Source organism: Lactuca sativa, chromosome 8, assembly GCF_002870075.4.
Source record: "Lactuca sativa cultivar Salinas chromosome 8, Lsat_Salinas_v11, whole genome shotgun sequence".
Lineage (NCBI taxonomy): Eukaryota > Viridiplantae > Streptophyta > Magnoliopsida > Asterales > Asteraceae > Lactuca > Lactuca sativa.
Window position 1 is genome coordinate 317,069,382 of NC_056630.2, and position 18,426 is coordinate 317,087,807.

The window sequence follows — 18,426 nt, forward strand, 5'->3', positions numbered from 1 at the left end:
TCATGAAGGGACTCTGGTCTACAATGCAAATCTGCAGAGGGAACTTGTTGAAACCCAAGCTGAAGTTAGGGAACTTCGAGCTTAGCAAGCAAGGTCGGACAGGCGTATAAGGGACATTGAACGTCTACTGTCGGGATCGAGGACTCATGCTAGCAGTTCTCATCGCCGATAGAATCTCGTCGATTCATCTTTTGGATATAACCTAGATTATGTAAAACTTTGGTCTAATTTCCTATCTGTATAAATCTTAGACCTGTTAGGTCTTGATCTAGTCTTAATTCTGTCAAAATTTTCCATCTTGGTTGATGTAAGGCCTACTTCTAGGCCATTTTTCCCTAACTTGTTACATCTGTAATTCCAGTGTTATTGACGGATATCTAATCTTATGGAAATTATTATCCAAATGCTATCTTCTTCATTTAGTGATACTATTCTTTCTGTTGTTGGGCTATGGGGATTTAGTCCATGAGACACATTCATTAATCATTTATTCTTATCCATTTCGTCATCTTTTAAACGTACAGTTAAAGATGCCACCACGCAGGAATCCAAGGCGAAACCCAAACAACGAAGCACCAATACCACCACCTCCAGCACCACCTGTACCTCTTCAACCACCAAATCCTTTTGATGCCAACATGTTCCAGGCAGCTTTCACAGCAGCAGTTGCAACTGCTATGTCAGCAATCAACGCTCCTACCCCTAGTGGATCAGGAACTGGTGCACCACCCTCGAACCACGGCGAAAGCCATGGACACCCTCGGGAATGCACCTATAAGGACTTCACTAACGCCAAACCCTGCAACTTCAATGGAACTGGGGGTGTAATGGTGTTGAGACAATGGATTGAAAAGATGGAATCTGTCTTTGAAATATGTGCTTGCCAGGAGGGCAACAAGGTCAAGTTTGCAGATTGTACCTTCTCTGACAGAGCACTAACATGGTGGAACAGCCATGTTAACTATCTAACTTTGGTGGTGGCGTATTCCATCGGCTGGGAAAAGTTGAAAGACATGCTGATGAAAGAATACTGTCCTCGAGGTGAAATACAAAAACTCGAGCAAGAATTCTGGGGTCTACAAATGGTTGGATCTGACATCACTACCTACACAAATAGGTTCTGTGATTTGGCAAACTTATGCCCTGATATGGTTGCTCTCCAGAGCAAAAAGATCGAGAGATATATCTGGGGACTGTCGCCCCAGATCCAGTCAAGTGTGATCGCTTCCAGGCCTATTACGTTTGATAGCGCCAAGGAACTGGCACAATCTCTCATCGATCACCGGAAACCTCAGAACCCAACAATCTCTACACCTGTACCACAAAAGTCCAACCCCGACTACACCAAGAAGGGGTGGAATAAGAGGAAAAGAGGGGCTCCGCAAGGATCCTCCAATAAGCAACAACTTGTGGCGATCAATGCTGCCACAGTGACTCCTGTTGCCCCTGCGAACCTCTTACCAGCAAGAACATATGCTGGAACGCTCCCGAAATGCACCAAGTGCAACTACCACCACAACGGACCTTGCAAGGAGATGCAGTGCACTAACTGCAATAGGAAGGGGCATACAACCCGTTTCTACAAGACTCCAACAGCTCAATCCGCCCAGGTTCCTAATGCTGGTATGGGCCAAACTTGCTACGGTTGTGGCGAAGTGGGCCACTACAAGAGGAACTGCCCTAAAGTAGGAATGGCTGGAGGGGTAGGAAGAGTTATGGCCCTAGGCCACGAGGAAGCAGTAGCTGATCCTACGATAGTTACTGGTACGCTCCTCCTCGATAACTCATACGCTTGCATACTTTTCGATAGTGGAGCCGGTAAAAGTTTTGTAAGTCACAAATTTGCACACCTGCTTAAACAAAAACCATGTGCATTAGATAATTCATTCACGGTAGAAATGGCTAACGGGAAAACAGAGAGTACAAACTACATATACGTAGGTTGTACTTTAACTCTAGATGGCCATACTTTCAAGATAGATCTCATGCCAGTCCCAATTAAATATTTCGACGTTATCATCGGTATGGATTGGTTGAGTCTTCTTCGTGCCGACATTAAGTTCTTCGAAAAAGCAGTTCGTCTTAACCTTCCTAACAACGAAAATTTAGTATCCACGGCGACAAACCTAGTACGAGCTTTCGCATCATTTCGTGCATTCAAGCTCAGAAGTGCTTGCGAAAGGAGTACCATGCATTTCTCACACACGTCGTCGATACCAGTCAAGAACTGAAAGACATCCAGAAAATCCTAGAAGTACGCAACTTTCCCGACATATTCCCAGAAGAACTTCCCGGTTTACCACCACAACGCCAAGTCGAGTTCAGAATCGACTTAGTGCCAGGGGCTACCCCCGTAGCCAAATCTCCTTATCGTCTGGCACTGGATGAAATGCAGGAACTTTCCAGTCAACTTAACGAACTTCTCAAGAAGGGATTCATTCGACCAAGCTTCTCACCATGGGGAGCACCGGTCTTGTTCGTCAAGAAGAAGGATGGATCGTTTCGCATGTGCATCGACTATAGAGAACTCAACAAACTTACCATTAAAAATCGTTATCCCTTGCCCCGCATTGACGATTTGTTTGATCAACTTCAAGGAGCCAACTACTTCTCGAAGATAGATCTGCGATCCGGATATCACCAACTACGAGTATTAGAGGAGGATGTTCCCAAGACAGCCTTACGAAATCGTTATGGCCACTACGAGTTTGTAGTAATGCCGTTCGGGTTAACTAACGCGCCCGCAGTATTCATGGATCTGATGAATAGGGTGTGTCGTCCTTACTTGGATCAGTTCGTCATCGTCTTCATTGATGACATACTCATCTACTCTCGAAGTAAGGAGGAGCATAGTCAACATCTCCGTAAAATCTTAGAAACTTTGCAATCGGAGAAGCTCTACGCGAAGTTCTCAAAGTGCGAATTTTGGATTCGGCGAGTCGAATTCTTGGGCCATGTGGTTAGCGAAGAAGGTATACACGTGGACCCTTCCAAAATTAAGGCCATCGAGAACTGGTCAGCACTAAAGACACCTACTGAAATTCGTCAATTTCTAGGTCTAGCTGGCTACTATCACAGGTTCATTCAAAACTTCTCCAGCATAGCGAAACCTCTTACAACCCTGACACAGAAAGGCCTGGCCTTCGACTGGGAAGAGAAACAGGAAAGAGCATTCCAAACGCTCAAACGAGCCTTGTGCACCGCCCCGATACTATCCCTTCCCGAAGGGATAGAAGACTTCATTGTCTATTGCGATGCATCCAATCAAGGACTCGGATGTGTTCTGATGCAGCGAGGTAAAGACATAGCGTATGCCTCGAGACAGCTGAAGACACATGAGGTTGACTACACAACCCACGATCTCGAACTAGGAGCAGTTGTGTTTGCTCTGAAGATCTGGCGACATTACCTGTACGGTACAAAAAGCACGATCTTTACAGACCATAAGAGTTTACAACACATTTTCGACCAGAAAGAGTTCAACATGAGACAACGACGGTGGGTCGAGCTACTTAGTGATTACGAGTGTGAAATTCGTTATCATCCGGGTAAAGCCAATGTAGTAGCCGACGCCCTAAGTCGGAAAGAATATACTGGTCATAGAGTCAAATCTTTGACTCTAACTATCCATTCACACTTGTCCACGCAAATAAAGGAGGCTCAGCTCGACGCTTTGAAAATCAAGTGTAACATCCCAAAAATCAAGGTAAAATTTTTCTTTTTATTAAAACCAACCCACAACAATAAATATTAACAAAACTTATTTTCCAAAAGTCAAATCACAAATCAGAGTATCCCAAAATCAAATCTCATAAAAACTAAATGATGTGCACGATCAAACCTTTGTCTTGCCTCGTTCATCGGAAGTACCTGAAACATAAAACTTAAATTGTAAGCCAAAGTTTATCAAGTTTCCCCAAATACAACACACAGCCAACGAAGATACAAAATGCATAATAGGCCCACAGTCTCCAGACTTGATTACCCTGGCCCACCTCCTGGTTGGATTGCCACTCTAGCCCATAATCTCCTGATCGGAGTTCCACTAGCCTACAATCTCCCGATAGGATTGCCACTCTGGACCACTATCTCCCCATTAGATTACCACTGGACCACAATCTCTAGATTGGATTGCCATTGGGTTTGTTGGTTGACAGCACAAAGCAGTGTAACCTCAACCCAAACCACATTATTTCGACATATGCAATAGATAAATATATAACAGAAAATAGATAAACATGCAAATTCCATCAGATCACTATGTCATAGCAACATCCTAAACCAAGATACATATAATCTAATGGGCCGTCATGCCTTTGACCCACAAGGACAGTGAGGAAAACTTACCTCTTAGTTTGAAAAGATAGTAGAAAAGGACGTTGCTCCAAATTCCAACTCTACATGTCACTTATAAATCATACAGTGACCTAAACTCAAACTACAACTCAAATTACCCAAAGGTCAAAAGTCAAAAAGTCAAAAAGTTAAGGAAAGTCAAACTTGGTTAAACCCCAGGTCAAAGGTCAAAAGTCAAAAAGTTAAGGAAAGTCAAGTTGACTGAGTATGCATAACGTACTCAGTTACTACACTCAGTGTTTTCGCGACCAAAGCAATTATCGGGGATTCAGCCCAGTACGTGCAACGTACCACTTGGTACGTCCAACATACTCCGCCTGGACCAACTCCTTATAATTAAATGCTTATTCTTAAAAACTATTCATCCAAATTCAGATCTAGACACAAAACATCATTCTAAGTCGTAAAGGTTCGACCTTTATGACTTTCCATGGCTAGAAAAGATCCAAAAGCTAAAACCCTAACTTATTATGCCATTAAGACATCATAAGTCTTGCATGGAAGGGATAGAAGGACCAAGATCACACTTTTATGGTTCTTAGCACCTCAAAATGTTTGATAGGACAACTCTTCTAGTTAAACTAAGTGATACTCATGAACACAAACCTTATGGGACCACATATGAACACAAACTCAAGGCTAGCAAGATCTAAGCAAATAACTCATCAAGTTTCATACTTTATACCTTCAAAGCATGCTTAAGGGTGAAACACTTTTGGATCCAAGATGCCTTGATCCTCCAAGATGGTTCAACCTCCTTCTTCTTCCTTCAAGAACACAAAAAATGCACTCTCAAGCTCAAAAAGGCTCACACAAAGGATTAAGGTTTGCTAGGGATGAATTGGGAGATGGAGGCTGATGAGGGAAAAAGGTATTTAGAAGATTATGATGCTTAAATAGGGTTTAAATCCTAAAGATTCAGGTTTTCTCATTTGTTACGTACACTTAACGTACTCGTGAGTACGCCCAACATACTCACCTGAAATTGCATTTTCATTAAGTGAGCCATGGGACTGTTTTGAAACAAATTAAATACTTAGGGTCAAAAATGAAATTACATAGGGTGTTACAATTCTCCCGCACTTAAATTGGATTTCGTCCTCGAAATTGCTCCCTACTACACCCCAGGCCATTTAAACAATCCTTCTCGAATCCCGATCCGAACTAAGAAGTCGACTCGTACATGCAAACGCCTTCCAATACTTTAATCAAACCCAATCATAGTGAAACTCACATACCCGGACTAATAATGAGGCCTTAACCCACTAACTTAACCAATAAGGAATAACCATCACTTCTCTGCCCGAATTTCGGATATCCAATATCTTTTCGAACTCCTAAGCAGGCAAAACCATCTCGGAACACATTCAAAATGACTTCAGTTTGAAACCTGAACCATACAGAACCCTTCTGGCCCCAAATTATCTCGCTGATACCACTTGAAAAACACAACCTCTGACTATTCACTGTTCTTGAACCCTCCACCTGAATCAAAGGAAGATTCCAACACGAGGCTCAGCTAAATAACGTTGAAGTGGAACACGAACAACATCAACATATTGCATAAACTCCCTTTAACCACTTTGAAATCAAGTCATCTTATAAGGAAAACTTGAGAGACCACATGGAAACCCACAGCTGCCAATAAACAACACAATAATCTTGCAATTACTCAATCACAACAAATACCTTTCTCTCCCTAATTGCAAGACCCAACTTCCAGTGAGAACCAACCAGGAACTCTCAGAACTACAACTACGAACCAAATTTGATAATTTATTCCGCGAAACTGAGTACCAATCAATCTAACTTCGGAAAACATACCCTAGGGTTGATGAATCGTTTTGCATGTGCATCGACTATAGAGAACTCAACAAACATACCATTAAAAATCGTTATCCCTTGCCCCGCATTGACAATTTGGTTGATCAACTTCAAGGAGCCAACTACTTCTCGAAGATAGATCTGCGATCTGGATATCACCAACTACGAGTATTAGAGGAGGATGTTCCCAAGACAGCATTACGAACTCGTTATGGGCACTACGAGTTTGTAGTAATGCCGTTCGGATTAACTAACACGCCCGCAGTATTCATGGATCTGATGAATAGGGTGTGTCGTCCTTACTTGGATTAGTTCGTCATCGTCTTCATTGATGGCATACTCATCTACTCTCGAAGTAAGGAGGAACATAGTCAACATCTCCGTAAAATCTTAGAAACTTTGCGATCGGAGATGCTCTACGCGAAGTTCTCAAAGTGCGAATTTTGGATTCGGCGAGTCAAATTCTTCGGCCATGTGGTTAACGAAGAAGGTATACACGTGGACCCATCCAAAATTAAGGCCATCGAGAACTGGTCAGCACTAAAGACACCTACTGAAATTCGTTAATTTCTAGGTCTAGCTGGCTACTATCGCAGGTTCATTCAGAACTTCTCCAGCATAGCGAAACCTCTTACAACCCTGACACAGAAAGGCGTGGCCTTCGACTAGGAAGAGAAACAGGAAAGAGCGTTCCAAACGCTCAAACGAGCCTTGTGCACCGCCCCGATACTATCCCTTCCCGAAGGGATAGAAGACTTCATTGTCTATTGCGATGCATCCAATCAAGGACTCGGATGTGTTCTGATGCAGCGAGGTAAAGACATAGCCTATGCCTCGAGAGAACTGAAGACACATAAGGTTAACTACACAACCCACGATCTCGAACTAGGAGCAGTTGTGTTCGCTCTGAAGCTCTGGCGACATTACCTGTACGGTACAAAAAGCACGATCTTTACAAACCATAAGAGTCTACAACACATTTTCGACCAGAAAGAGCTCAACATGAGACAACGACGGTGGGTCGAGCTACTTAGTGATTACGAGTGTGAAATTCGTTATCATCCGGGTAAAGCCAATGTAGTAGCCGACGCCCTAAGTCGGAAAGAATATACAGATCGTAGAGTAAAATCTTTGACTCTAACTATCCATTCACACTTGTCCACGCAAATAAAGGAGGCTCAGCTCGACGCTTTGAAACCTGAAAACGTGGCGGGTGAATCCCTTAGAGGGATGGATAAGAACTTGGAAGTCAAGGGTGGCGGAGCCTTATACCTCATGGATCGGATCTGGGCACCGAAACACGGTGGCTTCAGAGACTTGGTCATTACCGAAGCTCACAACACTCGTTATTCCGTCCACCCGGGTTCAGATAAGATGTATATGGATCTTAAAAAGTTATACTGGTGGCCTAACATGAAAGCAGATATTGCTACCTTCGTGAGTAAATGCCTTACTTGCGCAAAGGTCAAGGTCGAATACCAGAAACCCTCCGGTCTTCTACAACAACCGGAGATACCAGAATGGAAGTGGGAGCGGATCACTATGGACTTCATAGCCAAGTTGCCCAAGACGACGGGTGGACTTGATTCCATATGGGTCATCGTCGATAGACTGACCAAGTCTGCACACTTCCTACCGATCAAAGAAACAGACAAGATGGAGAAACTTACCAGAACTTACATTAGGGAGATTGTAAGGCTGCATGGTGTTCCTTTATCTATCATCTCAGACCGAGATAGTAGATTCACTTCGAGGTTCTGGCAGTCATTACAAAGTTCCCTAGGAACTAGGCTGGATATGAGTACAGCCTACCATCCACAGACCGACGGGCAAAGTGAGAGAACTATCCAAACCTTAGAAGATATGTTGCGTGCCTGTGTGATTGCCTTGGAAAAGCTTGGGATATCTATTTACCCCTTGTTGAATTTTCCTACAACAACAGTTATCATACGAGCATAAAGGCAGCTCCATTCGAGGCCCTCTATGGCCGAAAGTGCAGATCCCCTCTGTGCTGGGCTGAAGTGGATGATACCCAGTTAGCTAAGGGACGAGTTCCCGAAAGCACTCTCACGGGTCCGGAGATCATTCGGGAAACGACAGAGAAGATCGTTCAAATTCGTGAACGATTGAAAGCCTCTAGAGACCGGCAGAAAAGCTACGCTGACAAACGTAGGAAACCATTGGAATTCCAGGTGGGCGACCGAGTCCTACTAAAGGTCTCACCCTGGAAGGTCTTAATACGCTTTGGAAAGCTTGGGAAGCTCAATCCAAGATACATAGGGCCTTTCTAGATTCTCGCAAGAATCGGCCCTGTGGCTTACAAGCTCAATCTACCGAAAGAACTCAGTAACGTACATCCTACCTTCCACGTGTCAAACTTGAAAAAGTGTCTATCCGACGAGACTCTTGTTATCCCACTCGACGAGATCGAGATCAACGAGAGCCTCAACTTCGTGGAGGAACCAGTAGAAATCATGGACCGAGAGGTCAAGCAAACAAAGCAGAGCCGTATCCCGATAGCGAAGGTGCGTTGGAACACAAAGCGTGGACCGGAATTCACTTGGGAACGTGAGGATCAGATGAAACTGAAATACCCTCACCTTTTTGCTTAGTTATTTGTAATTTCTTAGTTGCTTAAATTCTAATTTCGGGACGAAATTCCTTCTAACAGGGGGATGATGTGACAACCCGAAATTTCCATTATGTACAAACTATATCACTTCAATAGAAGTTATAGCAGTCACAGTTAACTTTCAGACTTTATGCGTAAGTTTGAGTAATTCAGGGTTTACACTTCAGGAAATATGAGGAGAGTGGGTGCACTAGGGTTTTTTGCAACACTGTTATTCCAACACTCTATTATATTAGAGATCATTTCAGGAATAAAAATATTTTCTGCCAAAAATATTTCAGGACTATAAATAGATTTCTGAACCAAATTCATTCATTATTCACATTTCCATCTAGAGAAAAGCCATTTTCTCTCTCACGGATCTTCGGGTTTTTATACCAAAACGTGAGTAACTCTTTCTACTAGTGTTAGAATGCTTATTATGTGCTTATAACATGATTTAGATGGCTAAATCATTAGATCTAGGAGTTTACTCCCCAAGGTGTTCTTGGGCGGTAAACTCCCGAAACAAAGCCAAAACCGACCCTTGTGTTATACAACTGCCTTAGACTAAATTGTAGGTGTATTAAGGACAAGAAAACAACCAAAATCCACCCAAGATTGGGAGTTTACGGCCCAAGAATATCATAGGCTGTAAACTCCAATTTCAACCTCAAAATGGTACTTTTAAGGCTCCTAAAGCCTTAGACAATTACCTAGACTTGTTCCCATTTAATCAAGGGCTTGAACCACATCAAAATCACTTAAAAAAGTGAGTTTACGGCCAAGGCATGGTTCTTGGGCTGTAAACTCCTAAAAAGGGCACCAAGGTGTGCCTAATGCCTTCATATGCTAGGAATAAAAGTCTAGAACCTATACCACAAGTGCAAGAGACTTGAAAGCATCAAAAACACACCATACTAAGAGTTTACGGCCGTAAACTCTAAGGGGAATGGCCTCAGGGCCGTAAACTCCTAATTGGAGTATTTCTAGACCTTAAACCCTTCCAAGAATTTAACCACCAAGTTAGAATAATTATAGGAATCATTTGGGACTTCAAAACACACCAAACCCCCATGGTTGGGAGTTTACGGCCGTAAACTCAAGAGTTTACAACCGTAAACTCCATGTGTGATGGTATATGGGGAGTAAACTCACATATAGGGTCCTTTGAAACCCTAAACACAAATACCTTGTCCCACAATAGCTTAGATGCAATCCTTAAGGCTTAAAACACTTATGTAAAGTGTTTATTATGTCTAGGATGTCTTAACCTTATCAATTAGTTATTTGAGTCTAATTGAGTGCATATATGTGTGATTATATGTTCATTAGGATCGTAGTGCATGTACAAGTCCTCGCTTGACACCTAGCCATCCTATACTGTTCAGTTCATCCCAATCACCAACTACAGGTGAGTTCATACCCCTAATAAATGTTTTAAATGATTTTAAATGCTTTAAAGGGGGGGGGGGAATACAAGTAGAAACAAACATGTCATTAAATCATTGATATGTATTTTATAACTGTGTTTGTCATTTAACATATTTCACTTACTAAAAAATGTGACGCAAGAAATGGTTTTAAATCTTAAAAACACATTGTTACCAAATGTTTTACCTTTGAAACGTATATTAAATTGACATCAAGTCATTGTTAATTATTGTTCAAAATCCATAAGATGTCTTACAAAACCATTTTTCACTCTTGAGCTAATGCATGTACACTTATATTCTTATATCTGTATTGATGTTATAGTTTACAACTTTCATTTAGTTTTTCACACTTTTGAGTAGTAAGAGTGTATAAACATACTTGAACAACCAATTACCTTCCAGTAAATTATCATAGGGATAATTTGGAGATTTCAAACATAATTCCTATTACAAGGAATCACACAAGAGTCTGTTCATTCATGAGTCTATACCAGTACATTACTTGATACATGAGTACCTTTACAATTGATTACCTGATACATGAGTACGTTTACATATACTTACATGATACATGAACACGCGTACATGAACGCATTACATGAGTACCTTTACGTAGATACACTTAACTATGTACATTAACATGAATACATGTATCTCGAATTGCGAGGATGAATTATTAGTACCTTCTGTGTAAATCTTCCTGCATATCCCACAGTACCTCGGGATATCTAGACAGGACCCTATCCCACAGTACCTCAGGATACCTAGATGGGCCTCTATCCCACAGTACCTCGGGATATACGTACGGGACTAACCAGTCCGGAACTCATCTGTTAGCAACAGTGGATGATGAACATCTACGGATGCCTACGGTTATTACTTATACTAGGAGTACCTTTACAGGGACTAACCATTCCTCCGACCTGCTGCTGCTACAGAGGACAAGTGGACAATCTTCGGATGTTCATTAGATTATATGTATTACGTTATCCCTAGTACCTCGGGATAACGTTTACATTCGTCGTGTTAGCCCTAGTACCTCGGGATAACACGTACATACATGATTTTTCCTGTTTACTTTATTTTGTGATACCTTCACATAAACGATGAGTTAGACTAAGTACATTAGTACTAAGCAACCAAAGGAAAAACTATCATTTTAGTTACAAAACATTCGGGTCTTGGTAGAAGACTACACTTCATACTTACAAAACATTCGGGTCTTAGTAGAAGACTACGCTTCATACTTACAGAACATTCGGGTCTTGGTAGAAGACTACATTTCATACTTACAGAAAATAAGGGTTTTTCTAGGGATTTCATATTTACCTCAACATTTTCATTTAAAGGTTTACATGGCCTTCATAGCATATTTTCCTAAGCAAGACAACGACACTTAATTTCTTATGAATTCACCAGCTTTAAAGCTGATACTCGCTTTCAAAATAACTTGTATTCTCAGGTTAGCAGTAGACAGGTACGATGGCCATGTTTTGAGAAGACGGAGCAGACAAGTCTCGTCTTTTATTTTGATTGTATAGTTTTGGTGTCTTATTACAATGAAAGAACACACATGTATTAAACTTTACTTATAATGCAATGGATGATGTTGTTGCTTGTTTATTATATTACACTGTTGTGATATTGTACATGATGTACTCCACCCCTAAACGTTTCCGCCGTTCGTGGTATTGGGGTGTGACAACTTGTATCCCCACCTGACAAAACACTCGATACATTTATGACGAACTTCATGACTCGAGACTTTAGAATTTAAACCCAAAATTGGTATCCAAGCTTCAAATATGCCGCCCGCAAGCAAACGGGGTTCACAAAGCAAACATTCAGCAAAATACATACGATGCACAAATAACACTCTAACAAACTCTTACTTTCCACTTGATCCAACTTGGTTCGTCTCTGAGTCATCCGACTTCCAATCAATGCACTATTACCCGAGCATGCCATAAAGACTAACGATCCAAGACCTAAGAGCCTCAAACAATTAACTACTGAGTTTCAACCATGTGAATCCTTCCGCCACTGGTCCATGATACATCGTGACACCACCCAACCATCAAGATGAGAAGCTCACGGTTCCTCACCGTTCTTTCCAAATCTCGATCTCAACCATGAAGATTCCCGACCAGCTTCCAGTGGGCCTATAAGCATACGACCATCATCCCACCGACCGACAGGAATCCAACAATGTCTCTGTTACCACTTACCAAAACCCTAGGATCCATACCATACTACAATATGAAGCCCTTCCACATTCTCCCAACCATTCTTGGTATGACCTAATTTATCCCATAGGATGCTTCGGGCCAAGTCGTAGACTTACCATACTTCCACGCCTGTCTACCACCTAATGAATGCTACGGTTATCTGATGGTCATACAGAACTTCCATAACTGCCATGAGCCTAGCCCATCGTTTTGCCAACCATCTACAATAATTCCTAATCAAGATCGTTAAGAGTCAAGATCCCCGACCTAAGCCTAACCGCGGATCCAAAAGGCTCCCTACCTCTACTTCATCTCCTCGAAGGAGATAACATGAAACCTCAACTTTTGATTCCCTGATTACAACAAACCAATGGAAACCATTCCTTGTGTAATCATTTGCTCATACTACAACCAAAAACAAGTTACCCTCTTGTCCTTAGATACGAAACTCCAAGTTATTTTTGTAGGTTTATGAGCATTCTAAGACTTCTATGGTGTACATGCAACCCTAGAAACCTTGGATCTATGTTTAATCTATGATACATGAAAATTTGTTTTTTCCAAGGTTCATAACCTATCTAGCATACATGGGGAACTTTTATACATAAAAGCTAGTAAGAAATACATACATTTTGTTGCTTGGATTCCTTGAGAACCTTGTGAGCCTAGCGCCTCAAGTGTGATGCCTCAAATGTCTCACATAGGACCAAATACACTTGGAATAACCTTGAGAGGAATAAAACAGTTCTAAAGTCGACTATGCCCTCTTGTTCTCACTAGGTGCCGATTTTGGTTGCTCACATATTCCTTTTATAGTGTGTCATAAGTAGGGCTACACCATGTAAACCCTAACTTGACATGACTCTTCATTTCCATGATCCATGGGTTCAAAAACACCATGAAGCATCCTATGGGTTTTAGCCCAACTTGATAATCAATGGAGCATTAGCCCACTATACAAGTACGGGTGATTTACACAATCAACCCATATATTTAATTAGTCTTCTTTTGATCACTTAATTAATTCCAAACTAATTCTTGATCAATACTAATTAAATAATATTATTAATATATTAGAACTTATAGTATATTAATAAACCTTAATTGTTATTTCTCTCATTTTAGTCTACCCAAATAGAAATAGTTATGAACTTAGACACCTAATCTAACAATTTCGCACTTGAAATTATTTTCGATACGCTCAAGTGGTTCTCCACCACTTGGAATTAGCCCATCCCTAACGACTTCAAGAATTCACTACATGTCTATCATCCATAGTATCAAAACCCTAAGGTTTTCCAGTTTAATCACCATCCATATCAATAAACATCTCAACCATAAAAGTTTTTCCAAAAGAATCTTTCCAATTTAAATAATCGAATCGATACCACAATTTCTCCCCTGATTAAACCAAACTTCTTGAATGCTATCAAAATCGAGATCAAACTGACTCCTTTCCAACTAAATCGACGCGACCCGCCGATATGGGATTCCGTGTAGGTCTGAGTCCTTACATAAAACTAGTCAACGCTACTCCGACACTTTATTCATGGGTCAAAAATATCCATTGCTTGACACTTGAAGATAGATCGTTTCACACATAACACTGCCAACTTATACTACTTGATAATTCTTGAGAAGTCTCATCCACTGAACCCAAGCTCATGCAAACGTGCATCAATTACACCCTGAAGTAGATTGATAAATCAATTATAGCTCAAGCCTTACCAATGATAGCGATCAGTTTAACGAGCCAACCAACCCATTAATTGATATTCAATCTGAGAAACACACGTTCCTCTTAACTATATTTCATTGTCCTAGAAGGGACAGTTGGCTACAACGAGATCCTTTGCCGAGAAGCTTCTGATGCAAGGACCACACACACAACCTTGAAAGCATGAATCTAATAGCAACTCACCCGACACCCACTTCTAATCAACCCCTTAATTCTCCGATCTATTGTGTTGGAACCAATCAAAAATCAAATTGGCTGTTGATCCTTCAAAAAAATCACTTAGTCCTTCCCCATTCTAGGCTTACTCCCTCATTGGCTGACGTCTTCCACATTGAAGCCTAAAACGGGTTCATCTAGATACTCTCTAAACATAGCTCTCATTATGCAAAATAGCATGCGACAATTATTGAATATTAACCAACAATCACAATGAAATCCTGCACCTTAGTTGGACACGCCAGAAGCTTTCTAAACAATACAACATCCAACCTTTCCCGAACAAACCTCTTACCTTATGATTTATGAAGCACCCCGAACGTCGCATACCTGATCCTTTAAAACCTACTGATACTATTATAATAGCCCTAACATGATAACTATACGAATAACTATCTGTATGGTATCAAACTAAACAAGTACATCTATTCGAGAAAAGATCCATAATCATAATTCATACCTGCGATCTCTTGCAATTTAACATTGACCTCCCGTAGGATGATGGATGTTTGGGCTTACACTCCCTCCGCAACCCCTGCAAGACAGTCGGGCTTGAGATGAATTGGCTGGTGACAATGGAAACACGTATGATCCTTCTTGTAGTCACGAATGACATGCCCTATTCTCCACCATCGTAGCATTTGAATTTATGACAAGCAAATTGGTGGTTTCCACCACACTTTCCGCATATATCAAAGTCCCCCTGAATTTCAATACCCAAGTTATCAACCTCTAACTCCTCACCCATTGTTGAATGAGACCTCTTTCTCTTTCTGAGTCATGTGCCGACATCAATATCTCCCCTAGTAGTCGCCTCAATAGTCCATCTCACAGTCTGCAATGCTGTAGTTTTCTCCTTGAACTTTGTAATTAGCCTAATAGTGATCCAACTCACGATACCAGACAACTCTTCCCACAATATCTGTGAAATCCAACCATGTAATCCTGAGTCCACACCAATCTCATAGGGATCTACTTCTCGTCCAGACGTCATCATCCTATTAAACAAGACCAAACCGTCATTATTAAGACATCACAGTTTACCCACTAAATAGAAACCTACACACCATCCTCTACTGGGTTCTTAGACTCCTCGTGACTTTCCTTTATTAAATTATGGATTTGTGCTTCCATTATTACAAGCCCAATACTACCTTCCACACCTATCCATACTTTCCTCAAAAATCATCCCGAATATTCTAAGTTACCTTCTCACAATGATACTACCAAAACCCGCTAAACAGCGCACCATGCGTACTACAACAGTTCCTAGGCTATCCTAGGATCCCCACCTTACCCTGCCATCAACTTCCAAAAGACCCCTATTAGTGCCAATTAACTACTTCATGAATATAATCACATGCAACATATCTTAAGTAATGTAAGATTAAAGGACTCAACTCTACAACAGTTCGACTCAAACAAGAGTTGCGCAATAGGGCCAAATCCTTCACTCTAATATTATTTAACCTTTGCAGCATGTGACTTAACATATTGATTTAGTAGTTATTTCATACCCGAAAGGGTTTTACTAAACATCAACCATGCAACATTCGAGCAGAAAAATTCTATAGGAAATAAGGCATCATAACTCAGGCAATTCTATCATGCAATTCTTGAAGATCCCTACCCTAGAACTAGCATGCAGTTCTATCATATTCATCATAAACAAATAACAATGTGGGTATCTTGGATCACACATTCTTGCTCCACCGAATCATACACATATCATCCTTCTTTAGTAACCCTTGAAAATATTTTTTTTAAAACAATTTTGAAAATAATTTTGAAAACTTTTATAGATCCTTAGTTTGAGTCTAGATTCACACGAATACTCATCTAATTCACTCAAACCAGGGCTTTGATACCAACTTGTAACATCCCAAAAATGAAGGTAAAAATTTCATTTTTTTCAAAACCAACCCACAACCATAAATGTTTGCAAAACTTAGTTTCAAAAAGTCAAATCACAAATTAGAGTATCCCAAAATAAAATCTCATAAAAATTGAAGGATGTACACGATCAAGCCTTCGCCTTGCCCCGTTCATCTGACGTAGCAGAAACATAAAACTCAAGTTGTAAGCCAAAGCTTAGTAAGTCCCCCCAAATACCACACACAACCAACGGAGATACAAAATGTATACTAGGTCCACAGTCTCCCAACTGAATTACCTTGGTTGATAACCTCCTAGTTGGATTGTTACTCTGGCCCACAATCTCCGTATTGGATTTCCTTTGGCCTATAATATCCCGATTGGATTGACACTCTGGACCACAATCTTCCAATTTGATTGCCACTGGGTTTGTTGGCCTACAACACAAAGCAATGCAACCTCCACCCAAACCACACTATTTTGACATATGTAACAAATAAATATATAACAACAAACAGATAAGCATGCAAATCTCATAACGTCACTACTGCATAACAACATCCTACACTAGGATACATAATCTAATAGGTCAGCATTAGTGCCTTCTACGCACAAGGACAGTAAGGAAAAGTTACCTCACAGTCTAAAATGATAGTAGAAAAGAATGTTGCTCGAAATGCCAAATATACATGTCACCTATACAATAGACAGTGAGCTAAACTCAAACTACATCTCAAAATACCCAAAATGCCCCTAGGTTAAACTTGGTTAAACCCCAGGTCAAAGGTCAAAGTCAAAAGTCAAAAAGTCATGGAAAATCAAGCAGACTGAGTACGCCCCGCGTACTCAGTTACTATGCTAGGTGTTTTCGCGACCAAAACCATTATCAGGGCTTCAACCTAGTACACGCAACGTACCACTGGGTACGTCCGACGTACTCTGCCTGAACCAAATCCTTATCATTAAGTGCTTATTCATAAAGACTTTTCATCCAAATTTAGATCTAGACCCAAAACATCATTCTAAGTCATAAAGTTTCCATAATTATGACTTTCCATGGCTAGAAAAAGGTCCAAAAGTTAAAACCTAACTTATTATTCCATTAAGACATCATAACTCTTGCATGGAAGGGATAGAAGGACCACGCCCTCATTTTTATGGTTCTTAGCACCTCAAAACATCGGAAAGGACATCTCTTTTGGTTAGATTAGGACATGCAACACCAAGCTTATGGGACCAAATATGAACACAAAATCAAGGCTCGGAAGATCTAAGAAAATTACTCATCAAGTTTTATTCTTTATACCTTCAAAGGATGCTTGAGGATGAAAAACGTTTGGATCCAAGATGCCTTGAGCCTCCAACATGGTTTTAGTTCCTTCTTCTTCATTCTAGAACACCAAAAATGCAGTCTCAAGCTCAAAAAGGCTCACATAAAGGATTACGGTTTGCTATGGACGAATTGGGAGATGGATGACAATGAGGCAAAAGGTCTTGAGAAGATAATGATGCTTAAATAGGGTTCAAACCCTAATATGATCTTTTACCTCAAAATATCTCGACCTATAAATTTAGTTATGAATTTTGTCCAAAGAGAATTTAGGGAGAGAGGGGAGAACGAAATTTAAAGGTAAAAGATCATCTAGGATTTGATCCCTAGAACTCTATTTAGGTTTTATCATTTCCTTATTCAAAACCCTCTTTATCCTTATTATGATAAGCAGATATTTGTCCACCTGGTTTGACTTGATGGTTATAGTATACTCCAATAAATCCCAATGATTTAATTAATATTCAACCCATCTAATTAATTAGAATCATTTAATTAATAACTAAAATACTTAATTAATTTATTAATTCCTTAATAAATTAACAACTTATTTTTCCATTTCGTTAATGCTATTTGTGTAATAAGGACAACCCAAAAGAACCATCAATTAGTTAATGACCTTGGGCACCCTTTCCAACAGGATCATCTCAATCTATTTGGAAGTTTACATCTTTGTAACCAATTACACTTAGCTTTCTCTCAAATACTCTGTAGATCTAGAATAATTATGTAGTTCTTTGTAAGTATTTTAGAATGTCTCTATCAGTTATACCATGACTTATTCTCGAATTATATCGATATTTATTCTTCAT

At 40.4% G+C, this 18,426-nt stretch overlaps 1 pseudogene; it reads left to right on the forward strand.

Annotated features, from left to right (window-relative positions):
- Positions 1 to 2,260: 2,260 nt before the first annotated feature.
- LOC128128020 (uncharacterized) overlaps positions 2,261 to 18,426 on the forward strand; it is a 97,972-nt pseudogene continuing 81,806 nt past the window's right edge.